Genomic DNA, 13993 nt, shown 5'->3' on the forward strand with positions numbered 1-13993 from the left:
ACCACACATAGTTACAGGATTTTTTCTCGTGATGAAAACTTTTAAGATCTACTCCCTTGTCTCTTTGTGTCTTTACCTCCTTCCTTGTCTCTCTCTCTCAGAGTCAGCAAATATTCACAACGACAAAATGTGCATTTTTTATTAGCAGTGCTTCCTTCTCATTTCATCCAACATCAGAATCTAAGAAAGACTAAAAAGAAATGGTTACATTTGTTTACTTGAGGATTGAGATGAGTCATTGAACTAGTTCACCCTGCATAAGAAGAAACAACTTGATCTTGGCACAAGGAGTTGAGATATAGGGAACACCCCTGAGAATAAATTGGTCTCAGCATATTACTAAGATAGGGCAAGCCTCTCTGTAGCCCTTAACACTAAACTATCTAAATCTTTAGAATAACAACTTGAAAGTTGCCCTGTTTATTTATAATACAATGTTATCCTCTTGGAAGCCATCCTTATCCTTCACCTCTCTTCATCTCTAAGTGCTTTTGGCTGTGGATGTTTGGCCAGGGTCCCTCAGAAAGTGGAAAATCATTGACTTTGTGAAGATCCAAGCCCCAACAATGATTACCAAAGTAAGATAAAAGCTGAACAATTAAAAGTAGCAAAAGACACATTAATCCATTAGCAGAAAATAAGATTATCACCTTCTAGGCTTCAAGTTAGCTTCTGATATCATGAAGTTATCCTTCAAGACTGGGAAATTAAAGTTGTAAGTGCCCCTCATGTAAATGTCACATCAGTGCAGAAGATACAACTGGGTTGTCCCTAGAGGTTCAATTCTTTGTCATTGACAAAGCAACAAGTGTTAGGGGAAGTCCATGAGCAGCTCTCCAAAGAGAGCTTGTTGAGATTGTTGGCCATCATTCAAGATTATAAAATCCTTATTTTGAACAAAGTCTCAAGAAATTATCTTTTGAGATTTTGGCTTATCAAGGCATGTTACTCTCAGTACTACTGGAAATAACCATTCTCAAAGCACAACAGAGCTGGGTCCAAGAGAGAATGCAAGGACATAAAATTCTCTGTAATGTGTGTGAAGGAAAGAACACAAAAAGTCTTAATTAAAATACTGTGATATTTGGAAAGTACTTTCTATTACACAATAGATTACTCAGTACATCAAATGTTTTTTTGAAACATGGAACAATTTAATCATAAGATCATTAGTACATTGCAAAATGGTTTTGTTTCTCTTCCTTTTGATTTCTTTTAAAATAAACTGACAATTGTCCTGCTGTCAAGACTTACTCTAAGACACCATATGCTTTGAATATTTTATTCTGGACTTTAATTAGACCTGAAAAACTAAATAGAGCCTGAGAGACAAGAAAACTTTTTGTATTAACTTATTAGATTTGAACATTTCATTTTAATGTCCATTAATATCAACTTATCAAGTATAGGAATCCATGCACAACACTAAGGATAACATAATACAGAAAATTTAACATCTTAAGATACTCTATAAATGTTCAGAAATGAAAATTGGCCCTGATTTATTCATAATCTTTGAGGATCCCATATCTATAAATATAAAAATATTTTGTTCACTGTTTTCTTCCTTCATAATTCTTTTGGAAACTATTGTACTTATTATAATGAGGTCATATATTTATTTTCACAGCTTAACCCAGCCATAAAAAAAATACTTTTTTTGTTTAATATTTAAATGTGAAAAATCACATAGTGCTGATATGTTAAATAAAAAAAACCATTCTGGGACCAGCACCTTCATTCTTTGTTACGGACTGACCACTGTAAGTAATTTCTTCCTCTGAAATGAATCAGGGAGGAAAACACAATGGCTGTTTAGGATATATTCTGTAAAAAGTGTGTTGCTAGTTGTTAGGTGAAGCAGGGCACTCCACAGTTTACTTACAGAGATAGGCTGGTTCCTTATACTATATACATATTATTCTTTACTGATCCTTAATAGGTAAAAATACAGAGAATAAAATAACAAACACCCATGTATCCACCATATACAGTTAACAAGTGCTAATAGTTGAATATGTTTACTTAGGTTTGTTGATGTCTCTTTTTTAAATTCAAGTATAATTAGCATACAGTGTTATACTAGTTTCAGGTTTACAATATGGTAATTCAACAATTCCATGTATTACTTAGTGCTCATCAAGATAAGTGTACTCTTAGTCGCCTTCACCTATTTCACCCATCTCCCCATCCACTTCCCCTCTGGTAACCATCTGTTTGTTTTCTATAGCTAAGAGTCTGTTTTTTTGGTAGATGGATGGATAAAGAAGATGTAGTTTGTGTGTGTGTGTGTGTGTGTGTGTGTGTGTGTATGTGTGTGTGTGTACATATATATATTTGTGTGTGTGTGTATATATATACACAGTGTATACATATATACACAGTAAAACCTTGGATTGTGAGTATACTTGTTCCGCGAGTGTTCCTCAAGATGAGCAAACATTTCTAATAAATTTTAACTTGATAAATGAGAGATGTCTTGCAATACAAGTAGTACATGACACCAAATGTCACATGATCACAACTGAGCCAATGGTTCTCTCTCTCTCTCTCTCTCTCTCTCACTGAGGGATTGAGGGTGATCATCACCCATGCTTGGATGCTTGGTCTCAGGCCCCACTGAAAAATCAGTGATTTTTCAGAATGTTGGAAGGTACTCATAACTGGCACTAGTGTATTCTTTGTCACTTCAAAGCACCTATGGACAGTCTTTTGCTTTTCCATATAAGAGAAAGCTTAGGAATGCTTTGTTTCATTCTAGGTCAGGCTGCCTGCAGATATAGACCCTTTCCTCTGCTGCCTTATTGCCAGTTACATTAAATATACCATATGACAAGATTTTAAATTTTATTTAATGTTTTCTTTATTTTTGAGAGAGACAGAGACAGAATGCGAATGGGTTAGGGGCAGAGAGAGAGGGAGACACAGAATCTGAAGCAGGCTCCAGGCTCTGAGCTATCAGCACAGAGCCCGACGCAGGGCTCGAACCCACGAGCTGTGAGATCATGACTTGAGCTGAAGTCGGATGCTCAACCAACTGAGCCACCCAGGCGCCCTAATTTTTAAAATTTTTTTTTAATGTTTTATTTATTTTTGAGAGAGACAGAGACAGAATGTGAGTGGGTTCGGGGCAGAGGACAAGATTTTATTAATACTATACTGTAGTCAACAGCCGTGCAAGAGTATACGATGGCCCCCAAGCAGAAAAAGGTTGAAAAAGAAAGGCAGTAAGAAGGAGATGATTACAGTGGAAGTTAGGAAGGAAATCATTGAGAAATATGAACATAGTATGTGAGCGGCCAAAATTGCAAGATTTTATAGGAAGTCTATATCTGCATCTCATCTGCATAAGAGGAGGAGAAAACGGTGCAGGAATCCCCTTCAAATGAGATTAGGGAGATGTGTAAAATGTAGGAAACCGCAAAATTTTATAGAAAAGCACCACCCGAATAAGGTTGTAGCAGCACAAGCAATGAATCTGTTTAACGACAATGCAATGTCACATTTCCGCGAAATCCTCAAAAGGAGGCAAAAGCAAGTGTCTTTGGGTAGGTTCCTTGTTAAAGTTACAAAAAAAGAAAAGGATTCCACTGAGCCAATAAATAGTAATGATTCCATTAGTGAAAGCGAAAGTTGTCCCACACAACCCTCCTCTATCTTGTGTCCCTAACACCAGCCACAAATGTTTTCAAAGATAAGTGCAGGTTAGTTTATTTATTTTTTCTTTATATTTTGTATTTTCTTTATTATTTTATATTATATTACAATATTGCAATCATTTTTATATGAATATTTTTGGGTTGTTGAATGAATTGTCTGAGTGTTCATTATTTCTTATGGGAATATTCACTTTGATATATACAAGTGCTTTGGATTACAAGCATGTTTATGGAACAAATTATGCTTGCAGACCAAAGTTTTATTGTATGATGGAATATTATTCAGCCATAAAAAAAATGAAATCTTGCCATTTGCAACAACATGGATGGAGCTAGAGTATAATGCTAAGCAAAATAAGCCAGCCCAAGAAAGACAAATACCATATGATTTCACTTATATATGGAATTTAAGAAACAGAGCAAAGAAAGCCGTAAGGTGTTTTTTTAATTATTCTTTTGTTTCTTTTTTTAATAGATTTATATGAGGACATTTATTTTTTTAACTTTTTTTTCCAAGTTTTTATTTAAATTCCAGTTAGTTAACATATATTATAATATTAGTTTCAGGAGTAGAGTTTAGTGATTCATTAGTTGGAAATAACTCATTATTTGAAAATAACACATTAGTTGAAAATTTCATTGTATGCCTACCTTGCTACATTTCCCTCCCTCTAACCCCACAGAAAATCTCTATCTTATATTTGGTATAAATCCTTTCCATCCTATTTCTTCTTTCCATGGAAACAGAGATAACCAGTTCCAATGTATAGGACTGTTTTACCACAGTATATATGTGCTTCTTACTTTATACTCATTAGATTTTTTTTTTTTTGCTTTATCAGTGCCAATACTTACATATAGCTCCCTTCTTTTGATTACAATAACCTATTTCATTAGCTAAATATACCACAATTTATTTATTCACTCCTCTATCGATGTGTATTTAGATCTCTTCCAGTCTTCACTATTAAAGTCAATGCTCCTCTTAACTGTCTCCTCATGCACACATCAAAAGATTCTCTGTGGTGTTTACCAAGAAGTGGAACTGACAGCTTGTCAGGTGAGTGCATTTTTAATAATACTGCTGTTGTCAAAATGCTTTCCAAATGTACACTCCCACCATCACCGAATAAGACTCCGATTTTTTAAGTCCTCACTTGGTATTTTCGGATTGCAAACATTTAGAATTTTCAGATCTTAAAACGGTTGCTTATTAAATGCTATGGCATTGTATTTCATTATTATTTTAATTTGCATTTTACTTATTACTAAACTTTGCAAAGTTGACTAGCTATTTAAATTTCCTCTTTCTTGAACTGCCTCTTCATGTACTTTACCCATTGTTATGGGCCTTAAAAGGGGTTTGTGTGGAGAACAGGTTGGAACTATAAACCAAATTAGCAGTGATTAGCTATTATAAATAAATTAAACATGCTCAGATGTATCTGTTAAATTTTAATGAGCATATTCTTAGGCTAAATGTAATCCAATGCATCTTATAACTTTTTTAGTATTACCTGTGCTTCACACACCCAGAGGAGATATAAAGATTGCTGTACTATCTAAAAGAATGACACTCAAATTCCCATCCTTCAAGTTGACTTCTTTGACTCTTCCAAAAAATATAGTTGTAGGATTCTGAGATGGAAGTGGGGAAAAAAAGGCTATTTCAGATATGCAATATCTTTTCCATGTCTTCTAAAGATAGCTTCTTTAATTTTAAAAAAATAAAAAAAATTTTAATATTTATTTTTGAGAGAGAGAGACAGAGAGAGAGAGAGAGAGAGAGAGAACAAGCAGGGGAGGAGCAGAGAGAGGGAGACACAGAATCTGAAGCAGGCTCCAGGCTCTGAGCTGTCAGCACAGAGCCCAATGTGGTGCTCAAACTCACCAACCGCAAGATGATGACCTGAACCAAAGTCGGATGCTTAACCAACTGAGCCACCCAGGTGCCCTATACCTTTTTAAAGGAAGGTAAACCATTTATTTGTTCACAGTATGTGAGCTTAATCATTAGTATTTAATCCAACAAAGCAAGCAGGTACCCCTCCATAATTATCTTTTTGTATTGGGTTGTCTTTATCCTATTGATTTGTAGGAGTTCTGTGTGTATTCTAGATATTAATCTTTTGTTCACTATGTCATAAACATCTTCTCTCATTCTTGTTTATTGTATCTTTTGTTGTTTAGAACTTTATAATTTCAATATAGTTAAATGTATCAATATTTTTTTTTTCCTTTAGGATTCATTCTTTTTTTGGTTACTTGTTTAAGGTAACTTCTCTACCTCAGTGCAATGAAGATGTTCTTTATATTTTTCGAAAAGTTTGTAAGGTCTTTAGTTAAATAGAATTGAATACATGCATGTTTTTTTCACATTCAGATAGGCACTAGTTTCATCATCATTTATTATAGTTTGACATATAGTAATGAGACATCTCTCATGAACTGAAATCCCACAAATATAAGGTCTATGTGGTTTTGGTTTTTCGTTTGTTTGTTTCTGCTTTCTCCTTTGTCCTTTTGATGTATTTGCCCTTTCCTGGGATAACACCATATGTATATAGCTTCTGTACATACATAAGTATATAAAAATTCTGTAAGTATATAAGTAACTCTTGATAACTAGCACTGCATATGTGTCTTCCTCCCCCTTCCTCTTCAGCATCAACTCTGTTCTTTTTGGACTTATGCTCTTTCATATTTATTTTAGAATCAATTTCTCAAATCCCATGAAAAACACTGCTGAAACTTTTATATAAATCTCATTGAATTTATGGATAAATTTGGAAAAAATGAAATCTTTATGATGTTAAATCCTCCTGCCTATGAACAAAACACACATCTTCATTTAATCAAGGCTCCTTGTAAATGTTTCAAAACTATTTTATAAAATTTACCCATGTAAAACTTAAATAACTGTTTTCAATTTATATACAGTATTCTTATGTTTTGTTATATAGTAAATGCTTTTTTAAAATTTCTATAAGATTTTCAAAAATAAAAAAATAAAAATAAAAAACGTTGAAAAAAAAAAAAAAAAGGGGCGCCTGGATGGCGCAGTCGGTTAAGCGTCCGACTTCAGCCAGGTCACGATCTCGCGGTCCGTGAGTTCGAGCCCCGCGTCAGGCTCTGGGCTGATGGCTCGGAGCCTGGAGCCTGTTTCCGATTCTGTGTCTCCCTCTCTCTCTGCCCCTCCCCCGTTCATGCTCTGTCTCTCTCTGTCCCAAAAATAAAAAAAAAAAATAAAAAACGTTGAAAAAAAAATTTCTATAAGATTTTCAAAGCATTTATTGTTGTCACATAGGAACATTATGGATTTTACATATAAATCTTATCCCCACCATAACAATTTAACTGGAGGCACCTCTGCATATTTTTGTGAAATTTCATCTATAAAATTGCGGTTTTTTCTTTTTATGTGTAATTTGTACATCTCTTATGTCCTTTTCTTATCTTATTATAATTATTAAAACCACCAATACAACATAAGTAATATTGGTGATACCAGTGATTTTGAGGAAGACCAATCATATATCTTTTCCATTCTTTATGTTTACTAATAGTTTGATAAACAGCTTTTATTATGAAAGAATATTGAATTTTATTGAATGCCTTTTTTTACATTTGTTGAGATGGTGGTATATTTTTATCACATTTTATCTATTAATGTGCTGAATACATAAAAATTTTTCCTATTGTTGAACAATTCCTCTATGCTAGAATAAATGCTATTTGGTAAAATTGCTGCTACATTCAATTTGCCTAACAACTCTGGCAAAATTGGCCCAGAAAGAGAGATAAAGTATCATAATTTCACATCTACAATTATAAATTTATGTGACAAAGCTGAGCAGAAGTTAGTTTGCACATGGCTGGAAAGTGGCAGCACTTTTGAGTTTCTCTCAACTCAAAATGTGAAATATTAGTCTTTTGTTCTCAGCTGCAGATGCTTAACCACAATTCTGAAGATAACAAGGCATCCCACTGAGTTCCTAACATCAATCTGGTACAATATTTTGATTTCCTGTATATTAATCTTATCATAGCTGTGATCTTCACTGTGAGTACAACTAAAGAAAGAATCTTTCTGTCCCCCTAAATTTGCACCATCTCCACATGCTCTTCATAAAATTTCAAAAACAGTCATAATTGGATTCATTTTTAAGCCTTTTAAAAACTTGATACATGAGTTGACTCAAAGTCATGTTAAATAATCACTTTCTTTGAAAACCATAAGAACTCTTAGTAACTTTTAAATGAAGAATATATATGATCTACTATGTTTATACTAGGAAACCAAAGTCTAAGAAGGCTGTAAAAGTCCCACTGTTCAGTCTATGAAGAGTCAGCAGTGGAATTGTACTTCCATAGGATTTCTAGCTAAGCTTCTTGTTTGATTTTCCACTGATTTGATAAAATGCAGATGGAGATCTGATACCTTGGTGATATTAAAGATTAGCTTCAATAATATTTATCAAGTGATATAGTAATATCATTTCTTCAAAAGAAGTTAAGCTAACAAAAGTCTTGGGGGTTTTGTGTGTTATTGTTTTTCATGGATGTAATTTGATTCTTTATATAGCAACACAGAGCTTTCATTTGGGAATATGTAGAAATCCAGTGAGATACAGTCATAAATATAGTCAGTTAAAATTTTATCTCCTTAAATTTTAATTTTATTCTTTTATAATTTTAGTCTTTTAATTTAAATTCAAGTTAGTTAACATATAGTGTAGTATTGGTTTCAGGAGTAGAACCCTGACACATACAATGCCCAGTGCTCATTCGAACAAGTGCCCTCTTTAATATCCATCACTCATTTTAGCCCATGCCCCCATCCAATTTTATAATCTTTTAGTTGAAGTTTTATTTTATTTCCACACATTTTCATGGGTTCTACTTTCAAACTGTGTCATGGGGACTCCTAGCCATGTAATGCAGGTGCCTTGGGGGCTATCTAAGTACACAGGTGAAAAGGAAACCTAGTTGCTGCAGTTCTGGGCCTACACCCCTTCCTCTTCATTTGGAACAGTTCTGATTCTGTCTGTGGTAGGCACTGGACTGAAGGATAATATTTCACTAAAAAAGTGGTTCTACATCCACTATTTCAAGCCATTTAATGAGCTAAAATTTTTATCTAACTCTACACCTTTTATTATAAGCCTTTATAGTACAAATCGGTTATAAAACAATAGACTATATAATCTGATGTCAAAGTCTTGCCCATCTGAAAAAAAAATTTCTCAGATAGCACTGAACAAAGATTATGCTTTGTTATATTTGTTTATTTGATAGCTTATGTAGAGTTTAGTGCCTTGAGAACCAAACTGGAAATATTTCCATAAATAACCCAATGTGCCTTAAAGAATTGGTGTAATTCTTTAAGGTGTAATTCATCTTGAGCTTTTAGTTATTGCCAGCATCTTTAATTTACCTGGCTTTGGTCCTGATACTAACAACTTGCTTCTATTTCTGACTGACACAAACAGTATATAAACACTCATCAACACAACATTTTTTTTTAAATCCACATCAGACCTGTAAGTCAGTTCAACAAAAGTAGGGTTTTATGGCATTCTGCCTTTAGATGCTTTTGTTATCCATGTATTAGATGTTATTTAGCATTAATATAAGATGTGTTCAGAGTCACATGTCTTCCTGGTAATGGTCATGAGGTCAGAATTTAATAAAAGTTGTGAACATGGGCTCTGAAGTTTGAACCTTTGCTCCTCCACTTACTAGCAGTGAAACTCTGGGCAAGCAACTTAACTTTCCTGTATCTCAGAGACAATAATGATGTCTATCTCAGAGGGTTGTTGTGAGGGTTAAATGCAAAAACACATATAAGTCACGTGGAAAGGCATCTATCATACACCTTGCATATACAGTTCAATGTGTGCTCCTGTGAGCCAACTGAATTCATTCTTCTGGAGTCCTATCACACAGGGATGTGTGTGTGCGTGTGTGTGTGTGTGTGTGTGTGTGTGTGTGTGTGTTATCACATTTTGCAGTTGTATAAGTGGGGGGGAGTTTATATCAGTGAGTATGCTATCTGCAGAAGGCCTGATTTCTTGAAAATCTAAGTTTGCTTTCAAGCAAAATTTAAAAATAATAATACCAAATAATTGGTATTATTACACCTCTTGTTATAGGTTATAACACCTATAACAGGTTATATTACACCTCTTGTCCTAGCAGAATTATTCATTATGCCCCTTTTCATCTTCAAATGCATCCCAGTTTGGGTGATCAATTAGATGGTCACTATATTTATGTAACACTTAGTAGGTGTTTTATGTAATTTACATATATTGACTGACTTAATCTCCATTACATGTTAATACAATAGGTGCTGTTGTTATTTCATTTTATAGAGAAGGATATCACAATACAGAGTGGTTAGGAAAATTATCCAAGGTCAAACAGGAATAGAATGAAATTTGAACCCAAGGAGTCTGGTTCCATTCATCTAAAGCCTTAACCTCTATGTTATTTTATGCTCCATGAGGCTTGTTACTTGTTTTCCTTTTCCATCTTTGTTATACTTCTAAATGACCATGTGGTCATGAGGACAACTTTTGGGTATTCCTGAGATGCAAATTTATACATGAATTTAGGCCTTCAAATACTTTGATACTCAGGGATATTTTGGTCCAAACCTTCTAGAATTGGTTGTTTGAATAAGAACTCTTGTGGATGGAAGAAGACAGAGAAAAAAGAAGGAAAGACAAAGAAGTACTATCATCAGACACATTTGTAGGAAACCAAGCATTTATTCTCCCAGGGCCATGCTGTAGAAAATGGGTGGTGGAAATCAGAAGAGAGAGTGAGTTAATATTTAGAATTTGGAGATGATTGAATTGCATGACAAAGACAAAAAAAAGATTTTCATGTTTGTGTAAAGATTATGATGTTTGAGTTAGGAGAGCATTCACTGCAAGAAGATACGTTATAAAAGTGACTTTTAAAATAAAGGAGAGAGTTCAGCTCCCACTCCAGCACTGGAAGCCAAGGCCATATTTCTTAGCTGCTGCCAAGAACCACCGACATGTGTCAAGTCTGAGATCTTTAGTCACTTAAACCTGCTGTGGAAAGACAAATTCACATCCAGGGAATTATGTTAAGAGGACTCTTCGGTTTCTTTAAACTTTATCCAAGGAGAAATGGCTGCTATTCTGTTTCACTTATCTTAGACATTTCAGTTCACATTTCTAGACAGCTTTGGAAGTTTTTCCAAGGATATTCAAAAGTCCAAGAATGGCATGGTGTCCTCCATTTTTCACCAGGTTATATCTTCCCTAGTCCCAATATATTGCTATGTTTCTAATATTCATAAAATCACAACTATGTCTTAAACATTTTTGACATAATTTATTCAGGTGTCTATAGCTTTTCAGTTTCATCTTAAGCCATTTTATTTTTTACATTTTTTGAATAAATATTTTTTCTGATTTTCTTCTTCTTTGCAAGATTCACTGCAATTACTAGTAAAAATATGCAAGTATATAGAAACTTTTTTGGAATTCAAACTTATTTCCAAGCTTTTTACTTCATATTACTCTTTCAACATAATTAAGAGGTATGTTGAGGGTCCCCCAAATCACCCCCAGGTTTGATGATTTGCTAGAAGGACTCACAGAACTCTACATATAGTTTTACTCATGGTTATTATTAATTACAACAAAATGATATAAAGCAAAATCAGCAAAAGTAAAAGGCAAATTGGATAAAGTCCAGGGGAAACCAGGCATGAGCTTCCAGAGTCATCTCCTGGTGTAATCACATGGATATGCTTAATTCCTCCCAGAAATGAGTTGTGACAACAAACGTGAAATGTTATCTACCAGTTAGGCTCAGCACCAGGGTTTTTATCTGGAGCTAGTCATGTAAGCACTCTTAGCCTGGCATGTACACAAATTTCAGATTCCCAGAAGGCAAGCAGGTGTTGAACATAAACCATATTGTATGTACAAGCATTTTTTGGCACAGTGAGCCATTCTTTTGAGGGAATGGTGGGAACTTCCCTGAAATCCAAGTTTGAGGATACCAGCCAAGGGCTATCCTATAAACAGACCTTTCTAATGATAGTGCCAGGATCGCTCTTTTCCTGCCCATATTTCATAGCTTGATTTTCCATAGATAAAAATAACTTAAAGAAGTCAAATTCTTTTCTCATAATCATGAGGTTTTGGTTGGGCTAAATCGCAGTTATTCCAGCTCCCTATCCAATACTCTTTCCAGTAGATTATACAGCTGCTCAGAAAAGCCTCTGATATTCAAGCAACTAAGACCAATTTAAACAAAGTGAAGTGACTAATAATCAAAGATGCAGTTATAGCTTTTTGTCCTTCATATATGAACTGGAAATAATAATACCCATTAGATTATTAGTGCTGTCCATGATAACTTTCAGCAATGATGGAAATCTATAATCTGATCTATTCAATACCGAGTACTTGAAATGTGGCTTGTGTGACTGACAAACTAAATACTTAATTTTATTTACTTTTAATTAATTTTATTTTAAATACCATATAAGTCTAGTAACTACATATTGGAAGCACAGCCCCAGATAATTTGATTTGCTTTATAAAAGCACACTATAGTGAGATTCATAGATGAAACAGCCCCTATGACAACATAATTTACTTTGAATTTCCTGAAGGCCAAACCAATACAACCATATGGTTCCCCAAATGTCTTCATTTCTTCTGGTCTTACTCCAAAATTACAAAGTTTAACCAGAATAAAGAATAGTCCAACACCACTGACTGGATTTTTTTTTAAAGAATCATTTAAAAAATGACTTAGAGTCTGACGATTTGCAGTAGTTTATCTGCACAAATAATACTGACTGACAGCCCTTAGGAAAAGAAAGAGCCTGACATTCTGTAAAAACAGACACAGACTGGCACAAAATCAGTCTGTGAATCTCAGTGTATAAATATTAGTTCATATATCTTTAGAGTTTACTGGCAACTATACTGGAAAAGAGAGAAGGAAAAAAAAGCGAGAGCAAAAATTTTCCCCAAAAAGCATCTAATGGAACAGATAACAAATTTCAACTTACTTCAAATATTATAATGTTTGGCAAATAAACCTTCAGGATATATCTCAAAAATCCAGTAGAAACTATTTTTAATGTGCAAAACAGAAAAAAATTATAGCTTATAAACTAAGAAAGATCATTTTTGAAACGTAGTCAAAGTTTTATTTTTGTTTTCCATGCTACTATAAAAGTCTCAACTTTTTCATTAGGTTAGAAACGAAAAACAAATGAGTGCCATCTTGTGGTTGCATCTACCACTGATAGTATAAATTGCCCCTACCTCCCAAAAAAGGCTTTTCCATTCCCATTAGAAATGCTTTACACAGATTTAGTCTCTGGTTCAGCTTCAGAATATATACAAAAGTAAAAACAAAATTGAAGAATTAGAAATAGAAGGAAGGTCCAAGATTATTCACCTGAGGTGAACACCAGAGTGAAAAAGATTTCTATAAAAAATAAATAAATATTGGTAGTAGAAAAAAGGGCTTTAAAAATTATAAAGTAGGTAGTCTAAGGAGAAAATAAACAACAATCTATGTTATACAAGACATTTTTAAGGGAAAATAAGGAAAAACTACACAAATTAATGTTTATCCTACTGGTACTAAGTTTGCTGATAAATGAAGAAGGGAAGAAGATAAAAAAGGGAAAATGTGGCTAAATCCATTTTATTCTACTTATGTTCACAATACTAAAAAACACTATTAATAATATGAAAATTGCTTTTCTACTTAAAAAACACATAAAATATTTCAGGTGAGAAAGTGGTATTCAAAACTAGGATGCTTGATTGCAGTGGAAACCAACCAAATTTTTCTACAGATTCATCATAATAGTGTAAAACACAAGTGTTAGGAAAGCTAAATTAAATGCAAAATTTTCTTTATATCATAACTATTTGGAATCTTTAATATGTTCATATTCATTGTGAATAGTCAGAGATAGATTTGGGTTTCATCATTTTCTAAACTTCTATGGGCAAAGGATTTTTTTTCCTTTGGGGCATATCCAAGCACTAGTGTTCTACAAGAACATTTTGGGAAATACTGCTCTTATCTAATAGTTCCAAATCATTTTCATTGAAGAAGCCTTTCAACATCCTTTCTCACTTGCCCTACCTGGAAATCACGAAAGGAAAGTATACATATAACTCAGGAAGTTGTTGTATCCCTAAATGAGAACTTGCCCTATTAATTATGAGTTAGACATCACCTAATATTACCAACCCAGACAATGACTTCTTTTGAAACTTCTAGTTATAGCAGTGGACTAATAATTTCAT

This window comes from Panthera leo, chromosome B1 (assembly GCF_018350215.1).
Source record: "Panthera leo isolate Ple1 chromosome B1, P.leo_Ple1_pat1.1, whole genome shotgun sequence".
In the NCBI taxonomy this organism is placed as follows: Eukaryota; Metazoa; Chordata; class Mammalia; order Carnivora; family Felidae; genus Panthera; species Panthera leo.